This window comes from Nycticebus coucang, chromosome 9 (assembly GCF_027406575.1).
Source record: "Nycticebus coucang isolate mNycCou1 chromosome 9, mNycCou1.pri, whole genome shotgun sequence".
NCBI lineage: Eukaryota > Metazoa > Chordata > Mammalia > Primates > Lorisidae > Nycticebus > Nycticebus coucang.
The window spans coordinates 26,072,263-26,089,565 of record NC_069788.1 but is presented as its reverse complement, the minus strand read 5'-3'; the positions used below and the strand labels follow the sequence as shown (position 1 = coordinate 26,089,565).

At 37.7% G+C, this 17,303-nt stretch overlaps 1 protein-coding gene across 5 annotated transcripts in view; it reads left to right on the top strand.

Annotated features, from left to right (window-relative positions):
- MLIP (muscular LMNA interacting protein) overlaps positions 1-17,303 on the top strand; it is a 312,602-nt gene that overhangs the window by 99,524 nt on the left and 195,775 nt on the right. The gene's annotated exons all lie outside the window — the stretch shown is intronic.

The following is a 17,303-nucleotide window of genomic DNA, read 5'->3' as shown; positions in this document are numbered from 1 at the left end:
TGTAAAAATAGAAATAGAGAACGGTTGGGTAAATAGAAATAGAGAACGGTTTCTGGAAGGCCCATAATTACTTAACATCAAAGCCAAAACAACTGCTGTGATTCTTCTACTACCGCAAAACTCCAGGTCAAGGAGGTGTTGTAAAATTTACCTTAGGTGTGTGAGCTGCTGTTGGAGGTAGAAGTTTCAAAGATAGGGCAAATAGCTTTGAGACTTACCGACTAATAAGAATGAGTCCATGCTAATCACTCATGACTAAATTGAGGTAGGTGGTTTCATGGAAAGAAAGTGTTTCAAGAAAAAGCCATGTGATTTGCTTAAAAAAAGAAATGGAAAAAGGGAAATCAAGAAGAAAACAATAAGAGCAAAGAGAAATGAATCTAATAAAAGCGGCCAAGGAATTTCAGATAGGAGCAAGGACACCTTTGAAAGTTCTTGGTGATTCCTTAGAAGAGCATGTGCCCTCAGAAGTGTGGGGGTATCAAAAGGAAGAGGGTCCAAGCTCGTGGCTCACATGGGTTGTGAGGACATTACTTTACCTTTATTTAGGTAAAGAGGACTTGTTCTGACAGGGATGCTGTCATTTACTGAACTGATTAAGGAAAGTTTTAAAAAGCCCAAGATATTTTAAGATGTTTATGGGAAAAATGCCTTTTTTTTTTTAACGCCTGTGCTGTGTGAGATCCTTGCCTGTTGCCAGAAGGCCTGTCTGCCTGCCAGCAACCAGCTTTCTGCAGAGCCAGGAGCTCTGCCTGGGGAAAGTGTCCAGAGGGAGAACACCTGGGTGGGTTGAACTTACTCATTATTTAACTCAACTTACTGAGCTGAGCAGCTCCCTTCTGGAGTCTTCAGAAAGGGCCATGGTATTATTTTTATTATAATTTTGCTCTTGTTCCAAAGAGGAAATGTGTATATTCTTATGCTAATGTGTTTTCCAAACTTTCTACATTTAGTTTACAAAAGGTGGTTTTAAAATTGAAGCAGAAGAGTTTGTATTTTCTGAAGAAAATCAAAGGGAAAGAGAATATACTGCTAGGTCTCTGAGGCACCTGAATATATCAAAAGTAAGCTGCTGGAGATTCAGAGGAAGAGGTGAGAATCTGACCTAAGGGGGAGAACCAAGGGGCAAGAAAAGGCACATAAATGTAGGGCTTACAAAGTTATTGATTTATTTTATCTTTTTATGCTTTCCCTGGTATTCCATAGTAGATGAGACACTCTTGATGCCAGAGTTGAGGTGAAAGACCTACCAGAAAGACCAGGGTGTTCAACACACCCCCTGGGTGAAGGGCTCAACTACAACTTGAACTTTGCCTTAGAAATGAAAACAATGTCAGGCCGCACCTGTGGCTCAGTGAGTAGGGCGCCGGCCCCATATGCCGAGGGTGGCGGGTTCAAACCCAGCCCCGGCCAAACTGCAACAAAAAAATAGCCGGGCGTTGTGGCGGGCGCCTGTAGTCCCAGCTACTCGGGAGGCTGAGGCAAGAGAATCGCGTAAGCCCAAGAGTTAGAGGTTGCTGTGAACCGTGTGACACCACGGCACTCTACCCGAGGGCGGTACAGTGAGACTCTGTCTCTACAAAAAAAAAAGAAATGAAAACAATGTCACCTAAACACTTGTATCCTCATATTAATCTGAAATTTAAAAAATAATAAAAACACAAACACAGAGGAAACACTTAAATATGTATAAGATATTTAATCTTATACATGAAGGTAAATGCCTCCGATTCTCACCATCTCTATCTCATTCTTTTAATTATAGGAGTTTCGAACAATGTCTCCCAAAGCACATTTGTCTCTCAGATGTTAGGGCTGATTGGCTTCTCAACTTTGTTGAGTATCATTTACCAGTTGCTATGATGCTCAAGACACATGGTAAGTCAAAATCAGCCCCTGTTCTTGAATAGCTTTAGTTATACCTAGTGGAGCTATCTCATTAATTAAGCTCATCTCAGTTGTGCTGGTGAATCTGTTAGGGCACAGAAAAGTTATGAAGCTTTTCTGCTCACTATTTTGATTTTTATTTATGTCATGTTTTATATTATATGTTTATGCAAGAGTTTATGTGCATCTTAAATAGACAAACAGATACTCATATAATTGAAATATGTACTCAAATTATTTTACAGGTGAGTCTGTACTCCAGAATGTTGGAGATGACTGTATTTATCCCAAATTAAACTTTTTTTTTTCATTTCCCCAATTTTTTTAAATGTGCATAAAATCTAAAAGTGTAGAAATCACTATCCAATAGGTCATGGAGAGAAAAGTATACATTTAATTCTACAGGCAATTGGAATGGTCTTTGTATAGTGGAATAATAAGACTGGAGTGGCATAATGGTGATAGATGCAGGAACCACATATCAGCTTTCTACTGTGTGTATTTATTATTTTTTAAATTTCAGATTAATATGAGGATACATATGTTTAGGTGACATTTTTTTCATTTCTAAGGCAAAGGTCAAGTTGTAGTTGAGCCCTTCACCCAGGGGTGTGTGTTGAACACCCTCACATTGTACACATCAGGTGAGATCCTGCCAGTTACCCACCCCTCTTTCCTCTCCTCATCTCCTTGCTAGACTGCACTTGTATTTTTTCTTTCATGTAGTTGTTTATATATTGGTTTCATATTAGTATTAAATACATTGGATACTTTTTTTTCTATTCTTGAGATACTTTACTAAGGAGAATGTTCTTTCACTCCATCCAGGTAAACACAAAAGATGTAAAGTCTCCATCTTTTCTTATGGGTGAATAGTACTCTATGGTATACATACACCACAGTTTGTTAATCTATTCATGGGTTGATGAGCATTTGGGATTGCTGCCACGTCTTGGCAATTGTGAACTGAGCTGCAAGAAACATTCTGGGGCAAATGTCTGTGGAGAAAACAACCCCATTTATAAGTGGGTAAGAAGAAACGTCTCTGAAGATGACAGACAAATGGCCAACAAACATGAAAAAATGCTGATTGTCTTAATTGTCAGAGAAATGCAAATTAAAAACACTCTTGGATATCACCTAACTCCAGCAACATTAGTCCACGTCACAATGTCCTGAATCTATAGATACTGGCATGGACGGGGAGAGAAGGGAGAGCTTTTGCACTGCTGGTGGTATTGCAAACTAAAACAGACTCTATGGAAAGAAGTATGGAGAATTCAAAGAACTAAAAGTCAACCTTCCATTTGATTTTGTACTCCCATTACTAGGCATCGACCAGAAGAACAAAAATGATTTTACCAAATTAAACATTTTTTTGAGAACTTCAGAAAAGAATTTGAATGATTTTTCATGGAACCTGAAAAAAATGGGGGATAAAATGTTTAGACTTAAAATTATGGAGGATTTTTAAGAAAAAAATTATTCCTATAACAAAAGTAGAACAAAAGCCTCTTTCTTCTCAAAGAAACCTGTTTTGTTTTGTTCCTATGGGTTTTAGTTGAATTAATAGATTAGCTCAGGATTTAACAGATAAACTTGAGTTTGCAGAGATTCTCTACATATGTAGGCACACTAAGTAACAATTAATTATTAAAAAGACGAGTTCTTCCACAATAAAAATATTTCAACAAGGCTAAAATACCTATTTCCAGGGCATAAATACTACCAGAATTATCTTAGCTAAACTTGAATTTTGGGCAGCCTGGTACTTAATATTAGTCAGTTTTATTTATTATTTATTTATTTATTTATTTTATTGTTGGGGATTCATTGAGGGTACAATAAGCCAGGTTACACTGAGTGCATTTGTTAGGTAAAGTCTCTCTTGCAATCATGTCTTGCCCCCAGAAGGTGTGGCACACACCAAGGCCCTGCCCCCCTCCCTCCTTCCCTCTCTCTGCTATTCCTTCTCCCCCCATAACCTTAATTGTCATTAATTGTCCTCATATCAAAATTGAGTACATAGGATTCATGCTTCTCCATTCTTGTGATGCTTTACTAAGAATAATGTCTTCCACTTCCATCCAGGTTAATACGAAGGATGTAAAGTCTCCATTTTTTTTTTTTAATAGCTAAATAGTATTCCATGGTATACGTATACCACAGCTTGTTAATCCATTCCTGGGTTGGTGGGCATTTAGGCTGTTTCCACATTTTGGTGATTGTAAATTGAGCTGCAGTAAATAGTCTGTACAAGTGTCCTTATGATAAAAGGATTTCTTTCCTTCTGGGTAGATGCCCAGTAATGGGATTGTAGGATCAAATGGGAGGTCTAGCTTGAGTGCTTTGAGGTTTCTCCATACTTCCTTCCAGAAAGGTTGTACTAGTTTGCAGTCCCACCAAAGTGTAAAAGTGTTCCCTTCTCTCCACATCCATGCCAGCATCTGCAGTTTTGAGATTTTGTGATGTGGGCCATTCTCACTGGGGTTAGATGGCATCTCCGTGTGGTTTTGATTTGCATTTCTCTAATATATAGGGATGATAAACATTTTTTCATATGTTTGTTAGCCATTCATCTGTCTTCTTTAGAGAAGGTTCTATTCATGTCTCTTGCCCATTGATATATGGGATTGTTGGCAACAATAACAAAAATAAACAAATAGAACTTCATTAAACCGAAAAGCTTCTGTACAGCCAAGGAGACTTAGTCAGTTTTATATCCAAAAGCTGTAGGACAGTTTGCTCCCAGGATTCAAAGTCTTCCTGTCTCCTTCTCTCTCTCTTTCTCTCTCTCTTTCTTTCTTTCTTTCTTTCTTTCTTTCTTTCTTTCTTTCTTTCTTTCTTTCTTTCTTTCTTTCTTTCTTTCTTTCTTTCTTTCTTTCTTTCTTTCTTTCTTTCTCAAAGTGTACTTTGTTATAAAAGTAAATTGTTTTAGGTTAATTGAGGGTACAAAGAATTAGATTACAATGTTTGCATTTTTTAGGTAATGTCCCTCCTATTATAATTGCGTCCCACCCCCAAAAGATGTGCCATATACCCTAACATCATGCCCATTAAGTGGGACACACTTATCTTCCTCTCACCTCCCTTTTTCCCACTCCCTCATTCCCCCGCCCTCTACCTTGAATGGATTTAGGTTTTTCTCTTTGTGGGTGTGTATTAGACCATCTGCTGGCTTCATATTAGAATTGAGTACATTGGATTCTTGCTTCTCCATTCTTGTGATGCTTTAGTTGTGTTCCAACACATTCTTCTTAGTAAAGCATCACAAGAATGGAGAAGCAAGAATCCTATGTACTCAATTCTGATGTGAGGACCATTAATGACCTAGCATACAGTAGGGAGTGGGGAAAGGGAACAATGAAGAGAGGGAAGGGGGTGTGGGGGTGGGTCACGGTGTGTGAAACACCTTTTGGGAGTGGTACACAATTATAAGAGGGACTTTACCTAACAAATGTAATCAATGTAACCTGGTTCTTTGTACCTTCAACAAATCCCCAACAATTAAAAAAAAAAGTATACTTTGTGGGAGTACAAACTAATATAACCTTTTTGGAAGGAAGTATGGAGAATCTTCAAAGAACTCAAATTAGATCTCCCATTTGATCCCTGCAGTCCCATTACTGGGCATCTACCCAGAAGAAAGTTGTACCTTTCTTTTAATGAAGTATGGAACATAATTGAATACACATTTAGGTTTTGAGCTTGAGAGGTTAGCTGAAAGACCTGGGTTTTAGGATAGTTCTAATTCGGATAGATGGCTCATATAACATAGCTATAACTCTCAGACTACCCCTTTCACAAAATTCTTATACCTGACTCTTTGCATCATTCAGGAACAAAAATCAGAATCCATCTCATAAACAAAGTAAAAGAAAACAAAACACTACTGCAGGGAGAGTGGGGACCAAAGACCCCATTCTTGGCAAGGGAAAACACCCCCAGAAAAGAGGAAAACAAAGAAATAAGCTGAGCAAGATGGAATAAAAACAATTTACCTAGCTTACTTTTAAACTAACAGTTAAATTACGTGTCTGAGCAGTTCCTGCTTTTACTAGAAGGCTGGCCTGTAAGGGAGACAGCTCGCAAACACTGTGGCTAGGTCTGTAAGCACTCTGAAGAACAATGGCCATAGTAGAAGCTGCGTGCAAGGGCTGGGAAGGAATATTAACCCGGCCGACCCCTGCCCAGTCAACAGTCAAAGCAAAGACCCATTGTGGGGATTTGTATCATGGCCGAGGCAGAGATTAAAGGAACAGCTCGAGCCCTGAGATATGGGCAAGAGGGCTTGTACCATAACCACGGAGGGAAACGCCTCTGGGTGGAGATAAGAAAAAAATTCCTCTTTTCCACTGATTCTTCAGAGAAGAACTGATGCCACCATGTCTGCTCTGAAGGGAAACTAGAGGGGTCTAACCTCCCCCAAGGAATCTGTAGATGTGACCACAGACAGGAGGCTGCCCCCACACAGGCTCAGGTTCTGGATTTCTCAAGGCTGCCCAGACCCTTAAAGTTACTGATTATAGATAGAATAAGAACTAACATGCTTACTCATGGAAACTGCTGATGTTTTTACTCCCTTCCTCAGCTTATCCCCCTGGCTAAATAAGAAAATAGTCTTCAATAAAAGCTGGGTGGGACAAACACTCAGGGCCACTTGCTGAAGCCCCACAAGCTAGCAGCAGTCCCCTGTGTCCCACCTTTTAAAACTCTATTCTGAGTGTCCCATCTCTTTATCTCTCATTGCTTTTACTTCATTTTCCCCAATTGATAGCTGCTGGTTCCACAGGTCTTAAAGGACACTGCCCCGGGGCAGAACCCCGGTGACTACATCCTATGACACCATATAGACTTAAAGAATTTTCATTTGGGGTCTTCATAAATTATTTGTCTAAGCGGATATCTATATGAATTTTTCCAATCTCTTCTAAAATTCTTATAGTTTCATGCCTCAGGTTTAAGTCTGTTACCATTAGGAATTAATTTTTGTGAGTGGTGAGAGGTGTGGATCTTGCTTCAGTCTCTTACATGTGCCTATCCAATTATCCCGGCACCATTTATTGAATAGGGATTCCCCCCACAAAAAAGAAGTTGCTAAGGCCTGAATTTAGCCCCAATATTGAGTTTATTTTGTAAACTAAAATCTACACTGAACATGCTTCAGAATGTTTTTAAAGTATCTAGTTTGAACTGCTGTCAAACTTGGACATTTTTAATACTGTGGTACTGTAACAAAACTAAACCATCACTATATTCTCTGAATGAAGTTGAACTTGATCCAATTCCTTTGACTTAACTCCCTGAATTGAACCTTCTCACGGAGGTAGGGGTCCTCCTTGTGGTATACCTACCACCGCATCCAATTTTCTCATTCATCTTTGCTGACAGTAAATATCCTCCTTTTAAATAACCTTGCCTCTAATTTGGAAGTGTCATTCTTTCAGAAATTTAAGTGAACTGAATGATTTATCAGTTTTGTTCATTTTCTCGTTTCTTTTCTTCTGCTTTTGGATATTAAGCATGTGAAGAAATGTAAGCAGCAATTCTCAGTTTGAAGTTCCACTGTCAGAAAGAATCTAGTTCTTGTAAGATTTAAGCTTTCTTCTTAACTTTTCCTTTGGTGATAATCCCTTCCCCCTCCCCCCCCATGACTCTTCCAACCAAGAATGCTCAGATAGCTGTGTGAAGTGCATCACCTATCTTATAAGAATGTCTTGAGACATGAGAGTTATGCACAATAATTAAGGCTTATTCTCTGTTGGTGTCCAATAGACTTAAAAATTCCTCAGTCCTGTAATTCCTCTGCTGGGCATATACCCAAAAGACCAAAAATCACAACATAACAAAGATATTTGTACCAGAATGTTTATTGCAGCCCAATTCATAATAGCTAAGTCATGGAAAAAGCCCAAGTGCCCATCGATCCACGAATGGATTAATAAATTGTGGTATATGTATACCATGGAATACTATGCAGCCTTAAAGAAAGATGGAGACTTTACCTCTTTCATGTTTACATGGATGGAGCTGGAACATATTCTTCTTAGTAAAGTATCCCAAGAATGGAAGAAAAAGTACCCAATGTACACAGCCCTACTATGAAACTAATTTGGGACTCTCACATGAAAGCTATAACCCAGCTACAACTTAACAATAGGGGGAAGTGGGAAAGGGGGGGTGGTGGGTAGAGGGAGGGGAATCGGTGGGATCACACCTGTGGTGCATATTACAGGGGTATTTGCGAAACTTGGTAAATGTAGAATGTAAATGTTTTGGCACAGTAACTGAGATAACGCCGGAAAGGCTATGTTAACCACTGTAATAAAAATGTGTCAAATGGTTTATGAAGTGAGTGTATGATGCCCCATAATCATATCATTGTATACAGTTATGATTTAATAAAAAAATTAAAAAAAAAAATTCCTCAGTCCTTCCCAGGAAGATATTCCTACCTCCATAATCAGTTAGCCCATTTGACAGCCTTATTCTTTCTGGGTTTTCTGTTTTACTTATTCATTTTTTTGTCATCTAAAAAAATTAATAAAGTTTGAGAGCAGTTTGAATGCACACAGCAAAATTGAGTGGAAAGTACTGAGAATTCCTGCGTGTCTATTTTCACATATGCACCATCTCCCATCCTATTGACATCCCACCCTAATGTGGCACATTTGTTACAATCAATGGACCTATGTTGACACGTCATTATTATCTGAAGTTTACATTAGGGTTCACATTTGATGTTGTTCATCAGATGGGATTTGACAAATGGATAACAACATGTGTCCACCATTGTGGTATCATACAAAATAGTTGCACTGGCCTAAAAAAATCCTTTGTCTTCCACCGATTTATTCCTCCTTCCCCTCAAACCCTAGCAACCACTTATCTTTTTTACTATCTCCATGGTTTTGCCATTTCGAGAATGTCAGGTAGTGGGAGTCATACAATAGGCATGTAGCCTTTACAGGCTGGCTTATTTCACTTAGTACTAAAGGTTTTCTTTCACATGTTTACATGACTTGATACTCTTATCCTGTTATCACTGAGTAATATTCTGGTTTTCTGAATATACCACAGTTCATTTATCTGTTCACCCATAGAGAGATGTCTGGGTGACTTTCATGTTTTGGTGAATAATTAATACTGCCATGAGTATTAGTGTGCAGATTTTTGTGTGGACATAAATTTTTAATCCATTTGAGTAAATATCAAGACATTGCTGGATTTATATTAAGAATATGTTCAAATTTCTAAGACACTGCCAAACTGTCTTCTGACTTGGCTGTACTATTTTGCATTCCTACCAGCAAAGAATGAGAGTTCCTATTGCTCCACATTCTTATCAGCATTTGGTGTTATCAGTGCATCAGATTTGGGCCATTCTAGCAGGTACGCGGTGGTATCTCACTGCAGAATATTGTGACTATTCTTTATGATGCTACAATAATGAATACATGTTGTCAAATTCCACTGTTGTAATTTTACAACTCCCTAATGACATACAATGTTAAACGTCTTTTTATATGCTTCTTTGTCCTCTGTGTATCTTTGTTGGTTATCTGTTGAAGTTATAGTTCCAATCTTCTTTCTTTTTTTTTTTTGGTGGGAAAAATACTGTAGAGCAGTGTTTGTCACCCTTAAGAATATTGACGTTTGGGGCAGGTAGATCTTTGTTTTTGGAGACATCCTGTGCATCTGTATTCCTTTGAAGAGAGACATCTGATAGCTGAGGTCTCTGAAAATCTTATTTCATTAATTTGGTCTGAATACTGCTTTCTCTTCCTATTGAATATCAATGTTTCCAATATTTTATTTGTTTTTAGCATTGAAAGCAATTGTTTGGCAATTGAATATGGGATAAAATGGTGAATGGGGACATTTTATTCAAGGAATATGGCCTAGAGATTTTGGTCTAGTCTTTCCTAGATAGCAAGAAGGGTATATTTTTAAAATCTTATGGAAGAAAAATCATTGACTTCTAAAAGTGTACTATTATTGTTAAAGAAATCTATCCCCCAGTTGCAATGGAGAGCGGCTTGATCCTTCATGTCTGGGAAAGCATACTGAGGTCGGAAACTGCTCCCAGAATCAACTGTGATCCTCATAAACTCCAGGCCTCTATTTACAGAGCTTTTAAAATTATACTCACATTTGTTATTTGAGAACTTGTAAATGTTTAACACATTTAAAAATTATTATTTACTGCCTTGCTTTTTTATATGAAGTTAATTTTGTGATTTTTGCTTTTAATCCTTCAGTTTCCAGAGTCAATTCTTTATTCAGCGAGATTGCTCTAAACCGAGCTTGCGTTTCTAAATATTAATTCACAAAGATAGTTTCCAGAAGGGAAATTGCAGCTAAGTGAAGCAGTGATAATTTGTCAACCTGGATATTTTGTACAACATGACTTGACTAGGATCTGGAATTAAATACCCAAGAGAGAGGATTAAAAATAGAATGGGTTTCAATTTCAGAACGTGAATTCTTAAAGTGTCTTTCCTGTCCTTTTCATTAAATTTATTACACACACAAGCACTACCCATTTTTACCAATGAGCCCTTATTTCCTCCAGGGCTTCCAGATGAACATGGGCCAAAAGGGTTAAGTTTTTTTGGCTGGATTATTCTACATACTGGTGAATTGCGATTTTAATGCAAATCATAATTATCAGCCTAGGAATAGCGTGTACCGTATCCTTTCGATGAAAACAAGAACTAGAAAGTTTTCCTCTTTTTATATATCTTGGTACAAGTTCAAAGCATTTCAAAATGCTCCCATATTTAACAGGCTGTGAACATCTTATTTGATATTGTTTTATTTATATGTAGGCAAGTAGTACCCCTAAAGTCAGGTGAGTTTTGGAGAATTTATTTCATTATTGATCCTATTTCCCAATCAAAATATGTTTAATTATACTTGTAATATAATAGTATGGCAATATTATTATTAATATACTAATAGTATTATAAGATTATTGTAATAACGATAGAGTTATAATAAAATTCATAATATAATAAAAATAGAATGGTTTAAAACAGTTTCTCAATAATTGCAACACATTGGGGCTCTAAGAGAATTTATAAGAATTACAGTCCTATTGACTTTCTGTCACACTCAGTTTGAGTGGTTTTATTGCAGTGAGAATAGGTTATAGAGTTATTGAATATCTTAAAGCTGCACATTGAATATCTTGGAGCTCTTAGATTATTTAGTCCAGTGCTTTTCAAACTTATGAACCACAAAATCAGAGTCTCTGAAATAGTATTTATTCAGATATGTTCTGTTAAATTTGATTCTATTCCATTGTACTCTTGTCTTTTCTGATTTGTTTTTTAAAATGGCAAACAGGACTCACTCATAGTCATGACTTACGATTTGAAAACATGGATGTAGGCCAGCAGTTATGTTTTACAGATGAAGAATCTGGGGTCTGGCAGCATAAAGTATCGTATCTTAAGGTCAAATAGCTCATTAGTTGATAAAACGAGCAGCCTCGTTTTATCAACTAATGCATGTGGAATTTCAAATGCAAGTCATTTAGCATTTGGGACTTAAAATGATGTATGACTAGCCCAGAAAGTACTTGAAAAGTGCTCTGATGGCGATCAGGAGGTGAGCATGACCCGCTCACGCTGTGCATGCACACTGGGCCTGTGACCCTCCAGGCTGACAGTTGTATTAGAACACAGGCACATCCCTTTACTTGCATATTTTCTATGCCAACTTTTCCCTTGCAGTGGCAGAGACGAATAGTTGTGACAGAGAAAGTATGGTCCACAAAGCCTAAAATATTTACTATCTGTCCCTTTACCAAAAAAGATCAGATATTAAAAAAAAAAAAAAAAACGATCAGCCAGCTCCTGAGAATCATCTGGCACATGGTAAATGCCTAAAGAAGAGTATCTATTTTTATTATGTAGTACTAATGGTGATTAAGGTGATAAAATTACAGTCACAATGTTGGTGATGGTAAGGAAAAGAACAAGTGATGATGGAGTTAATAATAATGACAACAATAATAAATATTTTATTTTATTTCAATAGATTTAGGAGGGACAGGTGGATTTTGTTAAATGGATGAATTGTATAATTATGGAGTCAATCCTTTTAGTGTACCTGTCATGTGAATAGCGTACCATTGGGTTCGATGTACAGTTTTGATGACCCTTCTTCTACCAATCTGCCACCATCCCCTCTTCTACCAATCTGCCACCATCCCCCCTTCAGAATAGTCAAGTCCCTTATACCACTCTGTGTGACCATGTATACCCATTTGTTCAGCTCCCCTTCTAAGTGAGAACATGTAGTATTTGTTTTTCCATTTCTGAGATACTTCACTTAGGATTCTAGCTTCCATTTCCATGTGAAGTTGCTGTGAAAGACATTATTTCATTCTTTGTTATGGCTGAGTAGTATTTCATGGCATATATATGTATATATATATCCCATTTTCTTTATCCAGTTTTCAGTTAATAGGCACTTAGATTGATTCCGTGTCTTTGCAAATATGTATAGTACATTTAAAAAAATATAGTTTCAGGATGGCACTTGTGGCTCAAAGGAGTAGGGCGCTGGCCCCATGTGTCAGAGGAGGTGGGTTCGAACCTGGCCCTGGCCAAACACTGAAAAAAAAAAAAATATATATATATAGTTTCTTCCTTTCCTTTGGATAGATTCCCACAAATGGGGTTTCTGGATTGAAAGGTAGGCCTACTTTTAGTTCTTTGAGAAATCTCCATACTCATTTCCATAGAAAATTATACCAATTTACATTCCCACCAATGGTCAATATGTGGCCCCTTTTCACTGCTTTCACACCAGCATTATTTTTTACGTTTTATTTTTATTTTTTATTTTTTATTTTTTATTGTTGGGGATTCATTGAGGGTACAATAAGCCAGGTTACACTGATTACAATTGTTAGGTAAAGTCCCTCTTGCAATCATGTCTTCCCCCATAAAGTGTGACACACACCAAGGCCCTGCCCCCCTCCCTCCGTCCCTCTTTCTGCTTTTCCTCCCCTCCCATAACCTTAATTGTCATTAATTGTCCTCATATCAAAATTGAGTACATAGGATTCATGCTTCTGCATTCTTGTGATGCTTTACTAAGAATAATGTCTTCCACTCCATCCAAGTTAATATGAAGGATGTAAAGTCTCCATTTTTTTTAATGGCTGAATAGTATTCCATGGTGTACATATACCACAGCTTGTTAATCCATTCCTGGGTTGGTGGATATTTAGGCTGTTTCCACATTTTGGCGATTGTAAATTGAGCTGCAATAAAGAGTCCAGTACAAGTGTTCTTACGATAAAAGGATTTTTTTCCTTCTGGGTAGATGCCCAGTAATGGGATTGCAGGATCAAATGGGAGGTCTAGCTTGAGTGCTTTGAGGTTTCTCCATACTTCCTTCCAGAAAGGTTGTACTAGTTTGCAGTCCCACCAGCAGTGTAAAAGTGTTCCCTTTTCTCCACATCCACGCCAGCATCTGCAGTTTTGAGATTTTGTGATGTGGGCCATTCTCACTGGGGTTAGATGATATCTCAGGGTTGTTTTGATTTGCATTTCTCTAATATATAGAGATGATGAACATTTTTTCATGTGTTTGTTAGCCATTCATCTGTCATCGTTAGAGAAGGTTCTATTCATGTCCCTTGCCCGTTGATATATGGGATTGTTGGCTTTTTTCATGTGGATTAATTTGAGTTCTCTATAGATCCTAGTTATCAAGCTTTTGTCTGATTGAAAATATGCAAATATCCTTTCCATTGTGTAGGTTGTCTCTTTGCTTTGGTTATTGTCTCCTTAGCTGTACAGAAGCTTTTCAGTTTAATGTAGTCCCATTTGTTTATTTTTGTTGTTGCAATTGCCATGGCAGTCTTCTTCATGAAGACTTTCCCCAGGCCAATATCTTCCAGTGTTTTTCCTATGCTTTCTTTGAGGATTTTTATTGTTTCATGCCTTAAATTTAAGTCCTTTATCCATCTTGAATCAATTTTTGTGAGTGGAGAAAGGTGTGGGTCCAGTTTCAGTCTTTTACATGTAGACATCCAGTTCTCCCAACACCATTTATTGAATAGGGAGTCTTTCCCCCAAGGTATGTTCTTGTTTGGTTTATCGAAGATTAGGTGGTTGTAAGATGTTAGCTTCATTTCATGGTTTTCAATTCGATTCCAAGTGTCTATGTCTCTGTTTTTGTGTCAGTACCATGCTGTCTTGACCACTATGGCTTTGTAGTACAGCCTAAGATCTGGTATGCTGATGCCCCGAGCTTTATCTTTATTACTAACAACTGCCTTAGCTATACGGGGTTTTTTCTGGTTCCATACAAAACGCAGAATCATTTTCTCCAAATCTTGAAAGTACCATGTTGGTATTTTGATAGGAATGGCATTGAATAGGTAGATTGCCTTGGGATGTATAGACATTTTAACAATGTTGATTCTTCCCATCCATGAGCATGGTATGTTCTTCCATTTGTTAATATCCTCTGCTATTTCCTTTCTGAGGATTTCATAATTTTCTTTATAGAGGTCTTTCACCTCCTTCATTAGGTATATTCCTAGGTATTTCATTTTCTTTGAGACTATGGTGAAGGGAGTTGTGTCCTTAATTAGCTTCTCATCTTGACTGTTATTGGTGTATACAAAGGCTACTGACTTGTGGACATTGATTTTATATATTGAAACACTACTGTATTTTTTGATGACTTCTAGGAGTCTTGTGGTTGAGTCTTTGGGGTTCTCTAAGTATAAGATCATGTCGTCAGCAAAGAGGGAGAGTTTGACCTCCTCTGCTCCCATTTGGATTCCCTTTATTTCCTTGTCTTGCCTAATTGTATTGGCTAGAACTTCCAGCACTACGTTGAATAGTAAAGGTGACAGAGGACAACCGTGTCTGGTTCCAGTTCTAAAAGGAAAAGCTTTCAGTTTTACTCCATTCAGTAAAATATTAGCTGTGGGTTTGTCATAGACAGAGTCAATCAGTTTTAGAAATGTGCCACCTATGCCTATACTCTTCAGTGTTCTAATTAGAAAAGGATGCTGGATTTTATCAAATGCTTTTTCTGCATCTATTGAGAGGATCATGTGATCTTTATTTTTGCCTCTGTTAATATGATGGATAACGTTTATGGACTTGCGTATGTTAAACCAGCCTTGCATCCCTGGGATGAAGCCTACCTGATCATGATGAATGACTTTTTTGATGATAAGCTATAATCTATTGGCTAGGATTTTGTTGAGAATTTTTGCATCTATATTCGTGAGTGAGATTGGTCTGAAATTCTCCTTTTTGTTTGGGTCTTTTCCTGGTTTTGGTATCAGGGTGATGTTTGCTTCATAGAATGTGTTGGGGAAGATTCCTTCTTCCTCAATTTTTTGGAATAATTTCTGCAGTACAGGAATAAGCTCTTCCTTGAAAGTTTGATAGAATTCTGGTGTGAAGCCATCTGGACCAGGGCATTTTTTGGTTGGAAGATTTTTTATTGTTTCTTTGATCTCAGTGCTTGAAATTGGTCTGTTCAGGAGCTCTGTTTCTTCCTGGGTAAGTCTAGGGAGAGGGTGTGATTCCAAATATTGATCCATTTCCTTCACATTGTCAAATTTCTGGGCATAGAGTTTCTGGAAGTATTCAGAGATGACCTCTTGTATCTCTGTGGGATCAGTTGTTATTTCCCCTTTATCATTTCTGATTGAGGTTACTAGAGATTTTACTTTTCTATTCCTCGTTAGTCTGGCCTCAATGTTTGTATATCCATAAATGATTTGATTTCTCCATCAATTTTAAAGCTTAGCTTAGCAGGGTACAGAATTCTGGGCTGGAAATTGTTCTGTTTAAGTAGATTAAAGGTAGATGACCATTGTCTTCTTGCTTGGAAAGTTTCATTAGAGAAGTCTGCGGTCACTCTGATGGATTTGCCCCTGTAGGTCAACTGGCGCTTACTCCTGGCAGCTTGCAGAATCTTTTCTTTGGTCTTGACTTTGGACAGGTTCATCACAATGTGTCTTGGAGAAGCTTGGTTACAGTTGAGGCGACCTGGGGTCCGATATCCCTCTGAAAGCAGTGTGTCAGAATCTTTGGTGATATTTGGGAAATTTTCTTTTATAATATTCTCTAGTATGGCTTCCATTCCTCTGGGGCATTCTTCTTCCCCTTCTGAGATTCCTATAACTCGTATGTTGGAACGCTTCATAAAGTCCCATAATTCTGACAGTGAATGTTCTGCTTTCTCTCTCTTCTTTTCTGCCTCTTTTACTATCTGAGTTATCTCAAAAACTTTGTCTTCTACCTCTGAAATTCTTTCTTCTGCATGGTCTAACCTGTTGCTAATACTTTCCATTGTATCTTTAAGTTCCCTAATTGACTGTTTCAGATCCTTCAGCTCTGCTGTATCCTTTTTATATTCTTCATATCGTTCCTCTCTTATTTGATTCTGTTTTTGGATTTCCTTTTGGTTATTTTCCACTTTATTAGCAGTTTACTTCATTGTTTCCATCATTTCTTTCATTGTTTTCAACATGTGTATTCTAAATTCCCTTTCTGTCATTCCTAACATTTCTTTATAGGTGGAATCCTCTGCAGTAGCTACCTCATGGTCCCTTGGTGGGGATGTTTTGGACTAGTTCTTCATGTTGCCTGGAGTTTTCTGCTGATTCTTCCTCATGAGTGATTTCTTTTGTCTGTTTCCTTGCCCTAATTTTCCTTTCACTTCCTCTTTCTCTTTAAGTTCTTGTGCCTGTTGACTAAGGGTTTGATGAGTCCTTATGGTACAGGACCAGAAGGGTGAAAGGTTGAAGACCAAGAAAGGGATGAAAGAAAGGAGGACCGAGTGATAAGAAAAAAAAAAAAAAAAAAAACAGAGAAAGGAGAGGGGGTGGGTAAAAGGAATATTGACAAAAAGAAGAGAGACACAGAAAGAGGGAGACAGAGCAATATAGGTGTACAGTAGGGTACTTTGACACAACTTTAAAGAAAACCCACCTTCTGGGGGTGCCCAGTTGGGTGGTTCCCTTGAGGTCAGCAGCTCTTTGCTAACCTGGTCAGACACAGTACCCCACCTCCACCAAGTAGAGAGGAAAGACAAAAATGCTATAAATCAAACCAAAACAAGCAAACAGAAAACTTTATGGGATAAAATTGGGTGAAAAACCAAATAATAGTGGTAGAAACACTGGCAAAAATGAAGTTCTAGTTATTGAAAAAGGCAGCAATGGGAAATTATAACCAAACTAGAAAAATTGAGAAAGAAAAAATGTTCTGTACGGAAAAGGTTGAAATTAAAAAACAAAACAACATCAAGAACATCAAAATAGACAAAAAAACAACCAACCAAACAAACAAACAAAAAAACAAACAAACACCGAAAACAAAGTAGTGTGTATATGTTGTTGAATATTGTCTGGGCAACAT